Source organism: Moschus berezovskii, chromosome 13 (assembly GCF_049115385.1).
Source record: "Moschus berezovskii isolate FMDL1 chromosome 13, NW_MosBer_1.0, whole genome shotgun sequence".
NCBI lineage: Eukaryota > Metazoa > Chordata > Mammalia > Artiodactyla > Moschidae > Moschus > Moschus berezovskii.
The window spans coordinates 92,690,071-92,710,347 of record NC_142472.1 but is presented as its reverse complement, the minus strand read 5'-3'; positions in this window follow the sequence as shown (position 1 = coordinate 92,710,347).

The following is a 20,277-nucleotide window of genomic DNA, read 5'->3' as shown; positions in this document are numbered from 1 at the left end:
GGAGTTCACTCAAACTCATGTCCACAGAGTCGGTGATGCCATCCAGCCATCTCATTCTCCGTCGTCCCCTTCTCCTCCCGCCCCCAACCTTTCCCAGCATTAGAGTCTTTTCCAGTGAGTCAGCTCGTCGCATGAGGTGGCCAAAGTATTGCAGTTTCAACTTTAGCATCAGTCCTTCCAATGAACATCCAGGATTGATCTCCTTTAGAATGGACTGGTTGGATCTCCTTGCAGTATAAGGGACTCTTTAGAGTCTTCTCCAACACCACAGTTCAAAAGCATCGATTCTTCGGCGGTCAGCCTTCTTCACAGTCCAACTCTCACATCCGTACATGACCACGGGAAAAACCATAGCCTTGACTAGACGGACCTTGGTTGGCAAAGTAATGTCTCTGCTTTTTAATATACTATCAAGGTTGGTCATAACTTTCCTTCCAAGGAGCAAGCGTCTTTTAATTTCATGGCGGCAATCAGCATCTGCAGTGATTTTGGAGCCCAAAAAAACAAAGTCTGACACTGTTTCCACTGTTTTTCCATCTATTTCCCATGAAGTGATGGGACCAGATGCCATGATCTTCGTTTTCTGAATGTTGAGCTTCAAGCCAACCTTTTCACTCTCCTCTTTCACTTTCATCAAGAGGCTTTTGAGTTCCTCTTCACTTTCTGCCATAAGGGTAGTGTCATCTGCATATCTGAGGTTATTGATATTTCTCCCGGCATTCTTGATTCCAGCTTGTGCTTCTTCCAGCCCAGCGTTCCTCATGATGTTCTCTGCCTATAAGTTAAATAAGCAAGGTGACAATATACAACCTTGAAGTACACCTTTTCCTATTTGGAACCAGTCTGTTGTTCCATGTCCAGTTCCAGCAGTTGCTTCCTGACCTGCATACAGGTTTCTCAAGAGGCAGGTCAGGTGGTCTGGGATTCCCATCTCTTTCAGTATGTTCCACAGTTTATTGTGATCGACACAGTGTAAGGCTTTGGCATAGTCAATAAAGCAGAAATAGATGTTTTTCTGAAACTCTCTTGCTTTCTCCATGATCCAGCGGATGTTGGCAATTTGATCTCTGGTGCCTCTGCCTTTTCTAAAACCTGCTTGAACATCTGGGAGTTCACGGTTTACATACTGCGGAAGCCTGGCTTGGAGAATTTTGAGCATGACTTTACTAGCGTGTGAGATGAGTGCAATTGTGCGGTAGTTGAAGGGCTCGAGAGGAAACCGGAAGTTCCCCTTCCAACACCAAAGGGGACCTGACTTCCCTGAAGCAACCCCAGCGAGTTCCTGAGGTCCCAGTCGCAACTCGAGAGGCACCCCCAGCTTCCCGCCGCAACTCGAGAAACACCCCAAAATTATCCCCTCCACACGAGATGAGGAAATTTGGCGATGCAGCATCTCAAGAGAAATACCACATTCCCTCTGGAAAGGCAAAAAGGTACTTGACACCCTTTATTCAACTCAGAAAGTTCCCTCACACAGCCGTCTCCTTTGGAGAGGAGAACACACTTTACGGACTCAATTCGAGAGGAGCCCCTGTGCACATTGAAGGGCTCGAGAGGAAACCGGGAGTTCCCCTTCCAACACCAAAGGGGACCTGACTTCCCTGAAGCAACCCCAGCGAGTTCCTGAGGTCGCCGTCACAACTCGAGAAGCACCTCCAGCTTCCCGCCGCAACTCGAGAAACACCCCAAAATTATCCCCTCCATGGAGATGAGCAAATTTGGCGATGCAGCATCTCAAGCGAAATACCACATTCCCTCTGGAAAGGCAAAAGGTACTTGACACCCTTTATTCGACTCAGAAAGTTCCCTCACACAGCCGTCCCCTTTGGAGAGGAGAACACACTTTACGGACTCAATTCGAGAGGAGCCCCTGTGAACATTGAAGGGCTCGAGAGGAAAGCAGAAGTTCCCCTTCCAACACCAAAGGGGACCTGACTTCCCTGAAGCAACCCCATCGAGTTCCTGAGGTCCCCGTCGCAACTGGAGAAACACCCCCAGCTTCCCGACCGAACTCGAGAAACACCCCAAAATTATCCCCTCCATGTGAGATGAGAAATTTGGCGATGCAGCATCTCAAGAGAAATACCACATTCCCTCTGGAAAGGCAAAACGGTACTTGACACCCTTTATTCGACTCAGAAAGTTCCCTCACACAGCCGTCCCCTTTGGAGAGGAGAACACACTCTACGGACTCAATTCGAGAGGATCCCCGGTGCACATTGAAGGGCTCGAGAGGAAACCGGAAGTTCCCATTCCAACACCAAAGGGGACCTGACTTCCCTGAAGCAACCCCAGCGAGTTCCTGAGGTCCCCGTCGCAACTCGAGAAGCACCCCCAGCTTCCCGCCGCAACTCGAGAAATACCTCAAAATTATCCCCTGCGAGCGAGATGAGGAAATTTGGCGATGCAGCATCTCAAGAGAAATACCACATTCCCTCTGGAAAGACAAAAAGGTACTTGACACCCTTTATTCGACTCAGAAAGTTACCTCAGACAGCCGTCCCCTTTGGAGAGGAGAGCACACTTTACGGACTCAATTCGAGAGGAGCCCCAGTGCACATTGAAGGGCTCGAGAGGAAACCAGAAGTTCCCCTTCCAACACCAAAGGGGACCTGACTTCCCTGACAACCCCAGCGAGTTCCTGAGGTCCCCGTCGCAACTCGAGAAGCACCCCCAGCTTCCCGCCGCAACTCGAGAAACACCCCAAAATTATCCCCTCCATGCGTGATGAGGAAATTTGGCGATGCAGCATCTCAAGAAAAATACGACATTCCCTCTGGAAAGGGAAAAAGGTACTTGACACCCTTTATTCGACTCAAAAAGTTCCCTCACACAGCCGTCCCCTTTGGAGAGGAGAACTCACTTTACGGACTGAGTTCGAGAGGAGCCCCTGTGCACATTGAAGGGCTCGAGAGGAATCCGGAAGTTCCCCTTCCAACACCAAAGGGGACCTGACTTGCCTGAAGAAACCCCTGCGAGTTTCTGAGGTCCACTTGGTAACTAGAGGAGCACCCACAGCTTCCCGCCGCAACTCGAGAAACATCCCAAAATTATCCCCTCCATGCGAGATGAGGAAATTTGGCGATGCAGCATTTCTGGAGAAATACCACATTCCTTCTGGAAAGGCAAAAAGGTACTTGACACCCTTTATTCGACTCAGAAGGTTCCCTCACACAGCTGTCTCCTTTGGAGAGGAGAGCACACTTTACGGACTCAATTCTAGAGGAGCCCCTGTGCATATTGAAGGGCTCGAGAGCAAACCGGAAGTTCCCCTTCCAACACCAAAGGGGACCTGACTTCCCTGAAGCAACCACAGCGAGTTACTGAGTTCCCCGTCGCAACTCGAGAAGCACCCCCAGCTTCCCGCCGCAACTCGAGAAACACCCCAAAATTATCGCCTCTATGCGAGATGAGGAAATTTGCGATGCAGCATCTCAATAGAAATACCACATTCCCTCTGGAAAGGCAAAAAGGTACTTGACACCTTTTATTCGACTCAGAAAGTTCCCTCACACAGCCGTCCCCTTTGGAGAGGAAAACACACTTTCCGGACTCAATTCGAGAGGAGCCCCTGTGCACATTGAAGGGCTCGAGAGGAAACCGGAAGTTCCCCTTCCAACACCAAAGGGGACCTGACTTCCCTGAGGCAACCCAAGCGAGTTCCTGAGGTCCCCGTCGCAACTCGAGAAGCACTCCCAGATTCCCGCCGCAACTCGAGAAACACCCGTAAATTATCCCCTCATGCGAGATGAGGAAATTTGGCGATGCAGCATCTCAAGATAAATACCACCTTCCCTCTGGAAAGGCAAAAAGGTACTTGACACCTTTTATTCGACTCAGAAAGTTCCCTCACACTTCCGTCCCCTTTGGAGAGGAGAACACACTTTACGGACTCAAATCGACAGGAGCCCCTGTGCACATTGAAGGGCTCGAGAGGAAACCGGAAGGTGCCCTTCCAACACCAAAGGGGACCTGCCTTCCCTGAAGCAACCCCAGCGAGTTCCTGAGGTCCCCGTCGCTACTCGAGAAGCACCCCCAGCTTCCCGCCGCAACTCGAGAAACAACGCAAAATTATCCCCTCCATGCGAGATGAGGAAATTTGGCGATGCAGCATCTCAAGAGAAATACCACATTCCCTCTGGAAAGGCAAAAGGTACTTGACACCCTTTATTCGACTCAGAAAGTTCCCTCACACAGCCGACCACTTGGAGGGGAGAATACACTTTATGGACTCAATTGGAAATGAGGCCCTGTTCACATTTAAGGGCTCGAGAGCACACCGGATGTTCCCCTTCCAATACCAAAGGGGACCTGACTTCCTTGAAGAAATCGGGCGAGTTCCTGAGGTCCTGTCAACACTCGAGAATTACCACCAGCTTATCGCCGCAACACGAGAAATACCAAAAAATTATCCCCTCAATGCAAGAAGAGGAAATTTTGCGATGCAAAATTTCAAGAGAAATACCACATTCCCTCTTGAAAGGCAAAAAGGTCCTTGACAACCTTTATTCGACGCTGAAAGTTCCCTCACACAGCCCTAGACATTGGAGAGGAAAACACACTTTATGGACTCAAATCGATATGAGCCCCTGTTCACATTTAAGGGCTCGAGAGCAAAGAGGAAGTTCCCCTTCCAACACCAAAGCGGACCTGACTTCCCTGAAGCAACCCGAGCGAGTTCCTGAGGTCCCCGTCGCAACTGGAGAAGTACCTCCGTCTTCTCGCCGCAGCACGAGAAACACTACAAAATTGTGCCCTCAGTGCGAGAAGAGGAAATTTTTCAATGCAGAAGCTTAAGAGAAATACCACATTCCCTCTTGAAAGACAAAAAGTTACTTGACACCCTTTATTCGACTCAGAAAGTTCCCTAACACAGCCCTACCCTTTGGAGAGGAGAACACAATTTATGGACTCAACTCGAGATGAGCCCCTGTTCACTTTTAAGGTCTCGAGAGCAAACCGGAAATTCCCCTTCCAACACCAACGGGGACCTGACTTCCCTGAAGCAACCCGAGCGAGTTCCTGATGTCGGCGTCGCAACTCGAGATGTACCACCAGCTTCCCGCAGTAACTCGAGAAACACCACAAAATTATCCCCTCAATGCGAGAGGAGGAAATTTTGCAATTCAGAATCTCAAAAGAAATACCACATTCCCTCTTGAAAGGCAAAAATGTCTTTGACACCCTTTGTTAGATTCAGAAAGTTCCTTCACACAGCTGTTCCGTTTGGAGAGGAGAACACACTTTATGGACTCAATTTGAAATGAGATCCTGTTAACACATAAGCGCTCTAGAGTAACCGGAAGTTCCCCTGCCAACACCAAAGGGGACCTGAATTCCCTGAGGCAACACGAGCAAGTTCCTGAGGTCCCCGTCGCAACTCGAGAAGCACCCCAGCTTCCCGCCGGAACTCGAGAAACGCCACAAAATTATTCCCTTAATGCGAGATATGGAAATATTGCCCTGCAGAATCTCAAGAGAAATACCACATTCCCTCTTGAAAGGCAAAAGTGTACTTTACACGCTTTATGCAGCTCAGATAGTTTGCTCACCCAGTCGTCCCCATTGGACAGGACAACACACGTTATGGACTCAATTGGAGATGAGGCCCTATTCCCATTAAACGGCTCGAGAGTAAACCGGTAGTTCCCCTTCCAACAGAGAAGGTGAACTGACTTCCCTAAAGCAACCGGAGCGAGGTCCTGAGGTCCCCGTTGAAACTCGAGAAGTACCCCCAGTTTCCCGTCGCAACTCGAGAAACAACACAAAATTATCCCCTCAATGCGAGATGAGGAAATTTTGCGATGCAGAATCTCAAGAGAAATACCACATTCCCTCTTGAAAGGCAAAAGGGTACTTGACACTCTTTATGCGACTCACAAAGTTCCCTCACACCGCCGTCCCAATTGCAGAGGAGAACACACTTTATGGACTCAACTCAAGAAGAGGACCTATTCCCATTTGATGGCTCCAGAGTAATCCCAAATTTCCCCTTCCAACACAAAAGGGGACCTGACTTCCCTGAAGTAACCCGAGGGAGTTCCTGAGGTCCCCGTGGCAACTCGAGAAGTACCCAAAGCTTCCCGCCAAAATCGAGAAACACCACAAAATTATCCACTCAATGCGAGATGGGGAAATTGTGCGCTGCAGAATCTCAAGATAATTCCCACATTCCCGCTTAAAAGGCAAAAGTGTACTTGACACAATTTATGGGACTCAGAAAGTTCGCTCACACAGCTGTCCCCATTGGAGAGGAGAACAAACGTTATGGACTCAACTTGAGAATAGGCCCTATTCCCATTTAACTGATAAAGAGAAACCCTGAAATTCAATTTCCAACAAAAAAGCGGACCTGACTTCCCTGAAGAAACCAGAGCGAGTTCCTGAGGTCCCCGTCGCAACTCGATAAGTTCCCCCAACTTCCTGCCGAAACTCAAGAAACACCACAAAATTATCCCATCAATGTGAGATGAGGAAATTTTGCGCTGCAGAATCTCAAGAGAAATCTTACTTTAACTCTTGAGAGGCAAAAGGGTACTTGAAACCCTTTATGCAACTCAGAAATTTCCCTCACACAGGCGTCCCCATTGGAGAGGAGAACACTCCTTATAGACTCACTTTGAGAAGAGGCCCTATTTCCATTTAACGTCTCGAGAGTAATTCCGAAATACCCCTTGCACTACAAAAGGGGAATTAACTTCCCTGAAGCAACAAGAGCAAGTTGCTGAGGTTCACGTCACAATTCAAGATGTACCCCCAGCTTCCCGCCTCAACAGGAGAAACAACACAAAATTATCCCCTCAATGTGAGATGAGGAAATTTTCTCTGCATAATCTCAAGAGTAATCCCACATTCCCTCTTGACACGAAAAAGGGTACTTGACACCCTTTATGCGACTCAGAATGTTCCCTCACACAGCCGTCCCCATTGGAGTGGAGAACACACTTTATGGAATTAATTCGAGATGAGGCCCTATTCCATTTTAACGGCTAGAGAGTAAACCGGAGCTTCCCCTTGCAACACAAAAGGGGACCATATTTCCTTGAAGCAAACCGAGCGAGTTCCTGAAGTCCCCTTCGCAACTCCAGAATTACCCCCAGCTTCCCGACGCACTTTGAGAAACATAATAAATTATCCCCTCAATGCGAGATGAGGAAATTTTGGGCTGCGGAATCTCAAGAGAAATCCCACAATCCCGCTTGAAAGGAAAAAGGGTATTGACTCCCTTTAGGCGACTCAGAATGTTCCCTAACATCTGTCCTCAGTCGAGAGGAGAACAGAATTTATGGACTCAACGAGAGTAATCCAGAAGTTCCCTTCCACCACAAAAGGCCACCTGACTTCCATGAAGTAACTCGAATGAGTTCCTGAGGTCCCCGTCGCAACTCGAGATGTACCCCCAGCTTCCTGCCGCAATTTGAGAAACACCACACAATTACCCAGCTATGCGAGATGAGGAAATTTTCACGGCAATATCTCAAGATAATCACACATTCCCTCTTGTAACGCAAAAGGGTACTTGACACCAGTTATGCTACACAGAAATTACCGTCACACAGCCATCGCCATTGCAGAGGAGAACAGACATTATGGACTCAATTCGAGATGAGGCCTTATACCCATTTAACGGCTCGAGAGGAAACCGGAATTTCCCCTTCCAACACAAAAGGGGACCTGAATTCCCTGAAGCAACCGGAGCAAGATGCTGAGGTCCCCGTCGAAACTCGAGAAGAACACCCAGCTTCCCGCCGCAACTGGAGAAACACCAAAAAATTATCCCCTCATTGCGAGATTAGGAAATTTTGCGATGCAGAATCTCAAGAGAAATAACACACTCCCTCTTGAAAGGCAAAAAGGTACTTGACACCGATTATTCGACACAGGAATTTCCCTCACACAGCCGTCCCCATTGTAGAAAACACATTTATGGACTCAAATCGAGATAAGCCCCTATTCCCATTGAACGACTTGAGAGTAAACCGGAAGTTCCATTTCCAACACCAAAGGGCACCTGACTTCCCTAAAGAAACCCGAGCGAGTTCCTGAGGTCCCAGTCGCAACTCGAGAAGTACCCCCAACTGGCCGCCGCAACTCGAGAAACACCACAATATTATCCCCTCAATGCGAGAGGAGGAAATTTTGCGATGCAGAATCTCAAGAGAAATACCACATTCCCTCTTGAAAGGCAAAAAGGTCCTTGACACCCTTTATTCGACTCAGAAAGTTCCCTCATACAGCAGTCCCCAATGGAGAGGATCGCACACTATATGAACTCAATTCGACATGAGCCCCTGTTCACATTTAAGGGCTCGAGAGGAAACCGGAAGTTCCCATTCCAACACCAAAGGGAACCTGACTTCCCTGAAGCAACACGACGAGTTCCTCAGACCCCGTCGCAACGCGACAAGTACCCCAGGATTCCCGCCGCAACTCGAGAAACACCAAAAAATTTTTCCCTCTATGCGAGACGAGGAAACTTTGCGATGCACAGTCTCAAGAGAAATACCACATTCCCTCTTGAAAGGCAAAAATATCCTTGACACCCTTTATTCGACTGAGAAAGTTGTCTCACACAGCCGTCCCCATTGGAGAGGAGAACACACTTTAAGGACTCAATTCGAGATGAACCCCTCTTCACATTTAAGGGCTCAAGAGGAAACCGGAATTTCCCCTTCCAACACCAAAGGGGACCTGACTTCCCTGAAGCAACCACAGCGAGTTACAGACGTGCCCGTCGCAACTCGAGAAGCACCACCAGCTTCCCGCCGAAACTCGAGAATCACCCTAAAATTATCCCCTCAATTCGAGATGAAGAAATTTTGCGATGCAGCATTTCAAGAGAAACACCACATTCCCTCTTGAAAGGCAAAAAGGTACTTGACACCCTTTATACAACTCAGAAAGTTCCCTCACACAGTCATCCCTTTTGGAGAGGAGAACACATTTTATGGACTCAATTCGAGATGAGCCCCTTTTCACATTTAAGGGCTGGAAAGGAAACAGGAAGTTCCCCTTTCAACAACAAAGGGGACCTGAGTTCCCTGAAGCATTCCCAGCGACTTCCTGAGGTCATCGTCGCAACTCGAGAATCACACCAGCTTCAGGCTGCAACTCGAGAAACACCCCAAAATTATCTCCTCAATGGGAGATGAGGAAATTTTGCGATGCAGCATCTCAAGAGAAACACCACATTCCCACTTGAAAGGCAAAAAGCTACTTGACACCCTTTATTCGACTCAGAAAGTTCCCTCACACAGCCGTCCCCTTTGGAGAGGAGAACACACTTTACGGACTCAATTCGAGAGGAGCCCCTGTTCATATTTAAGGGCTCCAGAGGAAACCGGAAGTTCCCCTTCCACCACCAAAGGGGACCCGACTTCCCTGGAGCACTCCAGGTACTTCCTGAGGTCGCCGTCGCAACTCGAGAAGCACCCCCAGCTTCAGGCCGCAACTCGAGAAACAGCACAGAATTCTCCCCTCCATGTGAGATGAGGAAATTTGGCGATGCATCATCTCACGAGAAATACCACATTCCCTCTGGAAAGGCAAAAAGGTACTTGACACCCTTTATTCGACTCAGAAACTTCCCTCACGCAGCCGTCCACTTTGGAGATGAGAACACACTTTACGGACTCAATTCGAGAGGAGCCCCTGTGTACATTGAAGGGCTCGAGAGGAAACCGGAAGTTCCGCTTCCAACACCAAAGGGGACCTGACTTCCCTGAAGCAACCCCAGCGAGTTCCTGAAGTCCCCTTCGCAACTCGAGAAGCACCCACAGCTTCCCGCCGCAACTCGAGAAACACCCCAAAATTCTCCCCTCCATGCGAGATGAGGAAATTTGGCGATGCAGCATCTCAAGAGAAATACCACATTCCCGCTGGAAAGGCAAAAAGGTACTTGACACCCTTTATTCGACTCAGAAAGTTCCCTCACACAACCGTCCCCTTTGGAGAGGAGAACACAATTTACGGACTGAATTCGAGAGGAGACCCTGTGCACATTGACGGGCTCGAGAGGAAACCGGAAGTTCTCCTTCCAACAGCAAAGGGGACCTGAATTCCCTGAAGCAACCCCAGCGAGTTTCTGAGGTCCCCGTCGCAACTCGAGAAGCACCCCCAGCTTCCCGCCGGAACTCGAGAAACAGCCCAAAATTCTCCTCTCCATGCGAGATGAGGAAATTTGGCGATGCATCATCTCACGAGAAATACCACATTCCCTCTGGAAAGGCAAAAAGGTACTTGACACCCTTTATTCGACTCAGAAAGTTCCCTCACACAGCCGTCCCCTTTGGAGAGGTGAACACACTTTATGGACTGAATTCGTGAGGAGCCCCTGTGCACATTGAAGGGCTCGAGAGGAAACCGGAAGTTCCCCTTGCAACACCAAAGGGGACCTGACTTCCCTGAAGCAACCCCAGCGAGTTCCTGAGGTCCCCATCGCAACTCGAGAAGCACCCCTAGCTTTCCACCGCAACTCGAGAAAAAGCACAAAATTCTCCCCTCCATGCGAGATGAGAAAATTGGGCGATGCAGCATCTCACGAGAAATACCACATTCCCTCTGGAAAGGCAAAAAGGTACTGGACACCCTTTATTCGACTAAGAAAGTTCCCTCACACAGCCGTCCCCTTTGGAGAGGAGAACATACTTTACGGATTCAATTCGAGAGGAGACCCTGCGCACATTGTAGGGCTCAAGAGGAAACCGGAAGTTCCCCTTCCAACACCTAAGGGGACCTGACTTCCCTGAGGCAACCCCAGCGAGTTCCTGAGGTCCCCGTCGCAACTCGAGAAGCACCCCCAGCTTCCCGCCGCAACTCCAGAAACACCGCAAAATTCTCCCCTCCATGCGAGATGAGGAAATTTGGCGATGCAGCATCTCAAGTGAAATACCACATTCCCTCTGGAAAGGCAAAAAGGTACTTGACACCCTTTATTCGACTCAGAAAGTTCCCTCACACAGCCGTCCCCTTTGGAGAGGAGAACACACTTTACGGACTCAATTGGAGAGGAGACCCTGTGCACAATGACGGGATCGAGAGGAATCCGGAAGTTCTCCTTCCAAAACCAAAGGGGACCTGACTTCCCTGAAGCAACCCCAGCGAGTTCCTGAGGTCCCCGTCGCAACTCCAGAAGCACCAACAGCTGCCCGCCGCAACTCGAGAAACACCCCAAAATTATCCCCTCCATGCGAGATGAGGAAATTTGGCGATGCAGCATCTCACGAGAAATACAACATTCCCTCTGGAAAGGCAAAAATGTACTTGACACCCTTTATTCGACTCAGAAAGTTCCCTCACACAGCCGTCCCCTTTGAGCGGAGAACAAACTTTATGGATTCAATTCGACAGGAGCCCCTGTGCACATTGAAGGGCTCGAGAGGAAACCGGAAGTTGCCCTTCCAACACCAAAGGGGACCTGACTTCCCTGAAGAAAACCCAGCGAGTTCCTGAGGTCCCCGTCGCAACTCGAGAAGCACCCCCAGCATCCCGCCGCAACTCGAGATACAGCCCAAAATTATCCCCTCTATGCGAGAAGAGGAAATATGGCGATGCAGCATCTCACGAGAAATACCATATTCCCTCTGGAAAGGCAAAAAGGTACTTGACACCCTTTATTCGACTCAGAAAGTTCCCTCACACAACCGTCCCATTTGGAGGGGAGAACACACCTTACGGACTCAATTCGAGAGGAGCCCCTGTGCACACTGAAGGGCTCGAGAGGAAACCGGAAGTTCCCTTCCAACACCAAAGGGGACCTGACTTCCCTGAAGCAACCCCAGCGAGTTCCTGAGGTCCCCATCGCAACTCGAGAAGCACCCCCAGCTTCCCGCCGCAACTCGAGAAACACCCCAAAATTCTCCCCTCCATGCGTGATGAGGAAATTTGGTGATGCAGCATCTCAAGAGAAATACCACATTCCCTCTGGAAAGGCAAAAAGGTACTTGACACCCTTTATTCGACTCAGATAGTTCCCTCACACAGCCGTCCCCTTTGGAGAGGAGAACACACTTTACGGACTCAATTGGAGAGGAGCCCCTGTGCACATTGACGGGATCGAGAGGAATCCGGAAGTTCTCCTTCCAAAACCAAAGGGGACCTGACTTCCCTGAAGCAACCCCAGCGAGTTCCTGAGGTCCCCGTCGCAACTCCAGAAGCACCCCCAGCTTCCCGCCGCAACTCGAGAAACACCCCAAAATTATCACCTCCATGCGAGATGAGGAAATTTGGCGATGCAGCATCTCACGAGAAATACCACATTCCCTCTGGAAAGGCAAAAATGTACTTGACACCCTTTATTCGACTCAGAAAGTTCCCTCACACAGCCGTCCCCTTTAGAGTGGAGAACAAACTTTACGGATTCAATTCGACAGGAGACCCTGTGCACATTGAAGGGCTAGAGAGGAAACCGGAAGTTGTCCTTCCAACACCAAAGGGGACCTGACTTCCCTGAAGCAACCCCAGCGAGTTCCTGAGGTCCCCATCGCAACTCGAGAAGCACCCCCAGCTTCCCGCCGCAACTCGAGAAATACCCCAAAATTCTCCCCTCCATGCGAGATGAGGAAATTTGGCGATGCAGCATATCAAGAGAAATACCACATTCCCTCTGGAAAGGCAAAAAGGTACTTGACAGCCTTTATTCGACTCAGAAAGTTCCGTCACACAGCCGTCCCCTTTGGACAGGAGAACACACTTTACGGACTCAATTCGAGAGGAGACCCTGTGCACATTGAAGGGCTCGAGAGGAAACCGGAAGTTCCCCTTCCAACACCAAAGGGGACCTGACTTCCCTGAAGCAACCCCAGCGCGTTCCTGAGGTCCCCGTCGCAACTCGAGAGCACCCCCAGTTTCCCGCCGCAACTCGAGAAACACCTCAAAATTATCCCCTCCATGCGAGATGAGAAAATTTGGCTCTTCAGCAATTCAAGAGCAATACCACATTCCCTCTGGAAAGGCAACAAGGTACTTGACACCCTTTATTCGACTCAGAAAGTTCCCTCAAAAAGCCGATTCCTTTGAGAGGAGAACAGACTTTACGGACTCAATTCGAGAGGAGCCCCTGTGCACATTGAAGGGCTCGAGAGGAAACCGGAAGTTCCCCTTCCAACACCAAAGGGGACCTGACTTCACTGAAGCAACCCAAGCGAGTTCCTGAGGTCCCCGTCGGAACTCGAGATGCACCCCCAGCTTCCCGCCACAACTCGAGAAACACCCCAAAATTATCCCCTCCATGCGAGATGAGTTAATTTGGCGATGCAGCATCTCAAGAGAAATACCACATTCCCTCTGGAAAGGCAAAAAGGTACTTGACACCCTTTATTCGACTCAGAAAGTTCCCTCACACAGCCGTTCCCTTTGGAGAGGAGAACACACTTTATGGACTCAATTCGAGAGGAGCCCCTGTGCACATTGAAGGGCTCGAGAGGAAACCGGAAGTTCCCCTTCCAACACCAAAGGGGACCTGACTTCCCTGAAGCAACCCCATCGAGTTCCTGAGGTCCCCGTCGCAACTGGAGAAACACCCCCAGCTTCCCGACCGAACTCGAGAAACACCCCAAAATTATCCCCTCCATGTGAGATGAGAAATTTGGCGATGCAGCATCTCAAGAGAAATACCACATTCCCTCTGGAAAGGCAAAACGGTACTTGACACCCTTTATTCGACTCAGAAAGTTCCCTCACACAGCCGTCCCCTTTGGAGAGGAGAACACACTCTACGGACTCAATTCGAGAGGATCCCCGGTGCACATTGAAGGGCTCGAGAGGAAACCGGAAGTTCCCATTCCAACACCAAAGGGGACCTGACTTCCCTGAAGCAACCCCAGCGAGTTCCTGAGGTCCCCGTCGCAACTCGAGAAGCACCCCCAGCTTCCCGCCGCAACTCGAGAAATACCTCAAAATTATCCCCTGCGAGCGAGATGAGGAAATTTGGCGATGCAGCATCTCAAGAGAAATACCACATTCCCTCTGGAAAGACAAAAAGGTACTTGACACCCTTTATTCGACTCAGAAAGTTACCTCAGACAGCCGTCCCCTTTGGAGAGGAGAGCACACTTTACGGACTCAATTCGAGAGGAGCCCCTGTGCACATTGAAGGGCTCGAGAGGAAACCAGAAGTTCCCCTTCCAACACCAAAGGGGACCTGACTTCCCTGACAACCCCAGCGAGTTCCTCTGGTCCCCGTCGCAACTCGAGAAGCACCCCCAGCTTCCCGCCGCAACTCGAGAAACACCCCAAAATTATCGCCTCCATGCGTGATGAGGAAATTTGGCGATGCAGCATCTCAAGAGAAATACCACATTCCCTCTGGAAAGGCAAAAAGGTACTTGACACCCTTTATTCGACTAAGAAAGTTCCCTCACACAGCCGTCCCCTTTGAGAGGAGAACACACTTTACGGACTCAATTCGAGAGGAGCCCCTGTGAACATTGAAGGGCTCGAGAGGAAACCGGAAGTTCCCCTTCCAACATCAAAGGAGTCCTGACTTCCCTGAAGCAACCCCAGCGATTTCCTGAGGTCCCCGTCGCAACTGGAGAAACACCCCCAGCTTCCCGCCCGAACTCGAGAAACACCCCAAAATTATCCCCTCCATGCGAGATGAGAAATTTGGCGATGCAGCATCTCAAGAGAAATACCACATTCCCTCTGGAAAGGCAAAAAGGTACTTGACACCCTTTATTCGACTCAGAAAGTTCCCTCACACAGCCGTCCCCTTTGGAGAGGAGAACACACTTTACGGACTCAATTCGAGAGGAGCCCCTGTGCACATCGAAGGGCTCGAGAGGAAACCGGAAGTTCCCCTTCCAACACCAAAGGGGACCTCACTTCCCAGAAGCAACCCCAGCGAGTTCCTGGGGTCCCCGTCGCAACTCGAGAAGCACCCCCAGCTTCCCGCCGCAACTCGGAAACACCACAAAATTATCCCCTCCACGCGAGATGATGAAATTTGGCCATGCAGCATCTCAAGACAAATACCACATTCCCTCTGGAAAGGCAAAAAGGTACTTGACACCCTTTATTCGACTCAGAAAGTTCCCTCACACAGCCGTCCCCTTTGAGAGGAGAACACACTTCACGGACTCAATTCGAGAGGAGCCCCTGTGCACATTGAAGGTCTCGAGAGGAAACCGGAAGTTCCCCTTCCAACACCAAAGAGGACCTGACTTCCCTGAAGCAACCCCACCGACTTCCTGAGGTCCCCGTCGCAACTCGAGAAGCACCCCCAGCTTCCCGCCGCAACTCGAGAAACACCCCAAAATTATCCCCTCCGTGCGAGAGGAGGAAATTTGGCGATACAGCATCTCAAGACAAATACCACATTCCCTCTGGAAAGCCAAAAAGGTACTAAACACCCTTTATTCTACTCAGAAAGTTCCCTCACAAGCCGTTCCGTTTGGAGAGGAGAACACACTTTACGGACTCAGTTCGAGAGGAGCCCCTGTGCACATTGAAGGGCTCGAGAGAAAACCGGAAGTTCCCCTTCCAACACCAAAGGGGACCTGACTTCCCTGAAGCAACCCAAGCGAGTTCCTGAGGTCCCCGTCGCAACTGGAGAAACACACCCAGCTTCCCGCCCGAACTCGAGAAACACCCCAAAATTATCCCCTCCATGCGAGATGAGAAATTTGGTGATACAGCATCTCAAGAGAAATATCACATTCCCTCTGGAAAGGCAAAACGGTACTTGACACCCTTTATTCGACTCAGAAAGTTCCCTCACACAGCCGTCACATTTGGAGAGGAGAACACACTTTACGGACTCAATTCGAGAGGAGCCCCTGTGCACATTGAAGGGCTCGAGAGGAAACCGGAAGTTCCCCTTCCAACACCAAAGAGGACCTGACTTCCCGGAAGCAACCCCAGCGAGTTCCTGAGGTCCCCATCGCAACTCGAGAAGCATCCCCAGCTTCCCGCCGCAACTCGATAAACACCCCAAAGTTATCCCCTCCATGCGAGATGAGGAAATTTGGCGATGCAGCATCTCAAGAGAAATACCACATTCCCTCTGGAAAGGCAAAAAGGTACTTGACACCCTTTATTCGACTCAGAAAGTTCCCTCACACAGCCGTCCCCTTTGGAGAGGAGAACACACTTTACGGACTCAATTCGAGAGGAGCCCCTGTGCACATTGAAGGGCTCGAGAGGAAACCGGAAGTTCCCGTTCCAACACCAAAGGGGACCTGACTTCCCTGAAGCAACACCAGCGAGTTCCTGAGGTCCCCTTCACAACTCGAGAAGCACCCCCAGCTTCCCGCCGCAACTCGTGAAATACCCCAAAATTATGCCCTCCGTGCGAGATGAGGAAATTAGGCCATGCAGCATCTCAAGAGAAATACCACATTCCCTCTGAAAAGGCAAAAAGGTACTTGACACCCTTTATTCGACTCAGAAAGTTACCTCAGACAGCCGTCCCCTTTGGAGAGGAGAACACTCTTTACGGACTCAATTCGAGAGGAGCCCCTGTCCACATGAAGGGCTCGAGAGGAAACCGGAAGTTCCCCTTCCAACACCAAAGGGGAGCTTACTTCCCTGAAGCAACCCCAGCGAGTTCCTGAGGTCCCCGTCGCAACTCGAGAAGCACCCCCAGCTTCCCGCCGCAACTCGAGAAACGCCCCAAAATTATCCCCTCCATGCGAGATGAGGAAATTTGGCGACGCAGCATCTCAAGAGAAATACCACATTCCCTCTGGAAAGGCAAAAAGGTACTTGACACCCTTTATTCGACTCAGAAAGTTACCTCAGATAGCCATCCCCTTTGGAGAGGAGAACACACTTTACGGACTCAATTTGAGAGGAGCCCCTCTGCACATTGAAGGGCTCGGAATGAAACCGGAAGTTCCCCTTCCAACACCAAAGGGTACCTTACTTCCCTGAAGCAACCCCAGCGAGTTCCTGAGGTCCCCGTCGCAACTCGAGAAGCACCCCCAGCTTCCCGCCGCATCTCGAGAAACACCCCAAAATTCTCCCCTCCGTGCGAGATGAGGAAATTTGGCGATGCAGCATCTCAAGAGAAATACCACATTCCCTCTGGAAAGGCAAAAAGGTACTTGACACCCTTTATTCGACTCAGAAAGTTCCCTCACACAGCCGTCCCCTTTGGAGAGGAGAACACACTTTACGGACTCAATTCGAGAGGAGCCCCTGTGCACATTGAAGGGCTCGAGAGGAAACCGGAAGTTCCCCTTCCAACACCAAAGAGGACCTGACTTCCCGGAAGCAACCCCAGCGAGTTCCTGAGGTCCCAATCGCAACTCGAGAAGCACCCCCAGCTTCCCGCCGCAACTCGATAAACACCCCAAAATTATCCCCTCCATGCGAGATGAGGAAATTTGGCGATGCAGCATCTCAAGAGAAATACCACATTCCCTCTGGAAAGGCAAAAAGGTACTTGACACCCTTTATTCAACTTAGAAAGATCCCTCACAGAGCCGTCCCCTTTGGAAAGGAGAACAGACTTTACGGACTCAATTCTAGTAGAGCCCCTGTGCACATTCAAGGGCTCGAGAAGAAACCGGAAGTTCCCCTTCCAACACCAAAGAGGACCTGACTTCCCTGAAGCAACCCCAGCGAGTTCCTGACGTCCACGTCGCAACTCGAGAAGCACCCCCAGCTTCCCGCCGCAACTCGAGAAACACCCCAAAATTATCCCCTCCATGCGAGATGAGGAAATTTGGCGATGCAGTATCTCAAGAGAAATACCACATTCCCTCTGGAAAGGCAAAAAGGTACTTGACACCCTTTATTCGACTCAGAAAGTTCCCTCACACAGCCGGCCCCTTTGGAGAGGAGAACACACTTTACGGACTCAATTCGAGAGGAGCCCCTGTGCACATTGAAGGGCTCGAGAGGAAACCGGAATTTCCCCTTCCAACGCCAAAGGGGACCTGACTTTCCTGAAGCAACCCCAGCGAGTTCCTGAGGTCCCCGTCGCATCTCAAGAAGCACCCCCAGCTTCCCGCCGCAACTCGAGAAACACCCCAAAATTATCCCCTCCAAGCGAGATGAGGAAATTTGGCGATGCAGCATCTCAAGAGAAATACCACATTCCCTCTGGAAAGGCAAAAAGATACTTGAAACCCTTTATTCGATTCAGAAAGTTCGCTCACACAGCCGTCCCCTTTGGAGAGGAGAACACACTTTACGGACTCAATTCGAGAGGAGCCCCTGTGCACATTGAAGGGCTCGAGAGGAAACCGGAAGTTGCCCTTCCAACACCAAAGGGGACCTGACTTCCCTGAAGCAACCCCAGCCAGTTCCTGAGGTCCCCGTCGCAACTCGAGGAGCACCCCCACCTTCGCACCGCAACTCGAGAAACACCCCAAAATTTTCCCCTCCATGCGAGATGAGGAAATTTGTCGATGCAGCATCTCTAGAGATATGGCACATTCCCTCTGGAAAGGCAAAAAGGTACTTGACACCGTTTATTCGACTCAGAAAGATCCCTCACACACCGTCCCCTTTGGAGAGGAGAACACACTTTATGGACTCAATTCGAGAGGAGCCCTTGTGCACATTGAAGGGCTCGAGAGGAAACCGGAAGTTCCCCTTCCAACACCAAAGAGGACCTGACTTCCCTGAAGCAACACCACCGACTTCTTGAGGTCCCCGAGGCAACTCGAGAAGCACCCCCAGCTTCCCGCCGCAACTCGAGAAACACCCCAAAATTATCCCCTCCATGCGAGATGAGGAAATTTGGCGATGCAGCATCTCAAGACAAATACCACATTCCCTCTGGAAAGGCAAAAAGGTACTTGACACCCTTTATTCGACTCAGAAAGTTCCCTCACACAGCCGTCACCTTTGGAGAGGAGAACACACTCTACGGACTCAATTCGAGAAGAGCCCCTGTGCACATTGAAGGGCTCGAGAGGAAACCGGATGTTCCCCTTCCAACACCAAAGGGGACCTGACTTCCCTGAAGCAACACCAGCGAGTTCCTGAGGTCCCCGTCACAACTCGAGAAGCACCCCCAGCTTCCCGCCGCAACTCGTGAAATACCCCAAAATTATGCCCTCCGTGCGAGATGAGGAAATTAGGCCATGCAGCATCTCAAGAGAAATACCACATTCCCTCTGAAAAGGCAAAAAGGTACTTGACACCCTTTATTCGACTCAGAAAGTTACCTCAGACAGCCGTCCCCTTTGGAGAGGAGAACACTCTTTACGGACTCAATTCGAGAGGAGCCTCTGTCCACATGAAGGGCTCGAGAGGAAACCGGAAGTTCCCCTTCCAACACCAAAGGGGACGTGACTTCCCTGAAGCAACCCCAGCGAGTTCCTGAGGTCCCCGTCGCAACTCGAGAAGCACACCCATCTTCCCGCCGCAACTCGAGAAACACCCCAAAATTATCCCCTCCATGCGAGATGATGAAATTTGGCGATGCAGCATCTCAAGAGAAATAGCACATTCCCTCTGGAAAGGCAAAAAGGTACTTGACACCATTTATTCGACTCACAAAGTTCCCTCACACAGCCGTCCCCTTTGGAGAGGAGAACACACTTTACGGACTCAATTCGAGAGGAGCCCCTGTGCACATTGAAGGGCTCGAGAGGAACCCGGAAGTTCCCCTTCCAACACCAAAGGGGAACTGACATCCCTGAAGCAACCCCAGCGAGTTCCTGAGGTCCCCGTCGCAACTCGAGAAGCACCCCCAGCTTCCCGCCGCAACTCGACAAACACCCCAAAATTTTCCCCTCCATGCGAGATGAGGAAATTTGGCGATGCAGCATCTCAAGAGATATAGCACATTCTCTCTGGAGGGAAAAAAGGTACTTGACACCCTTTATTCGACTCAGAAAGATCCCTCACACAGCCGTCCCCTTTGGAAAGGAGAACACACTTTACGGACTCAATTCTAGAGGAGCCCCTGTGCACATTGAAGGGCTCGAGAAGAAACCGGAAGTTATCCTTCCAACAACAAAGAGGACCTGACTTCCCTGAAGCAACCCCAGCGAGTTCCTGAGGTCCCCGTCGCAACTCGAGAAGCACACCCAGCTTCCCGCCGCAACTCGAGAAACACCCCAAAATTATCCCCTCCGTGCGAGATGAGGAAATTTGGCGATGCAGCATCTCAAGAGAAATACCACATTCCCTCTGGAAAGGCAAAAAGGTGCTTGACACCCTTTATTCGACTCAGAAAGTTCCCTCACACAGCCGTCACCTTTGGAGAGGAGAACAGACTCTACGGACTCAATTCGAGAGGAGCCCCTGTGCACATTTAAGGGCTCGAGAGGAAACCGGAAGTTCCCCTTCCAACACCAAAGGGGACCTGACTTCCCT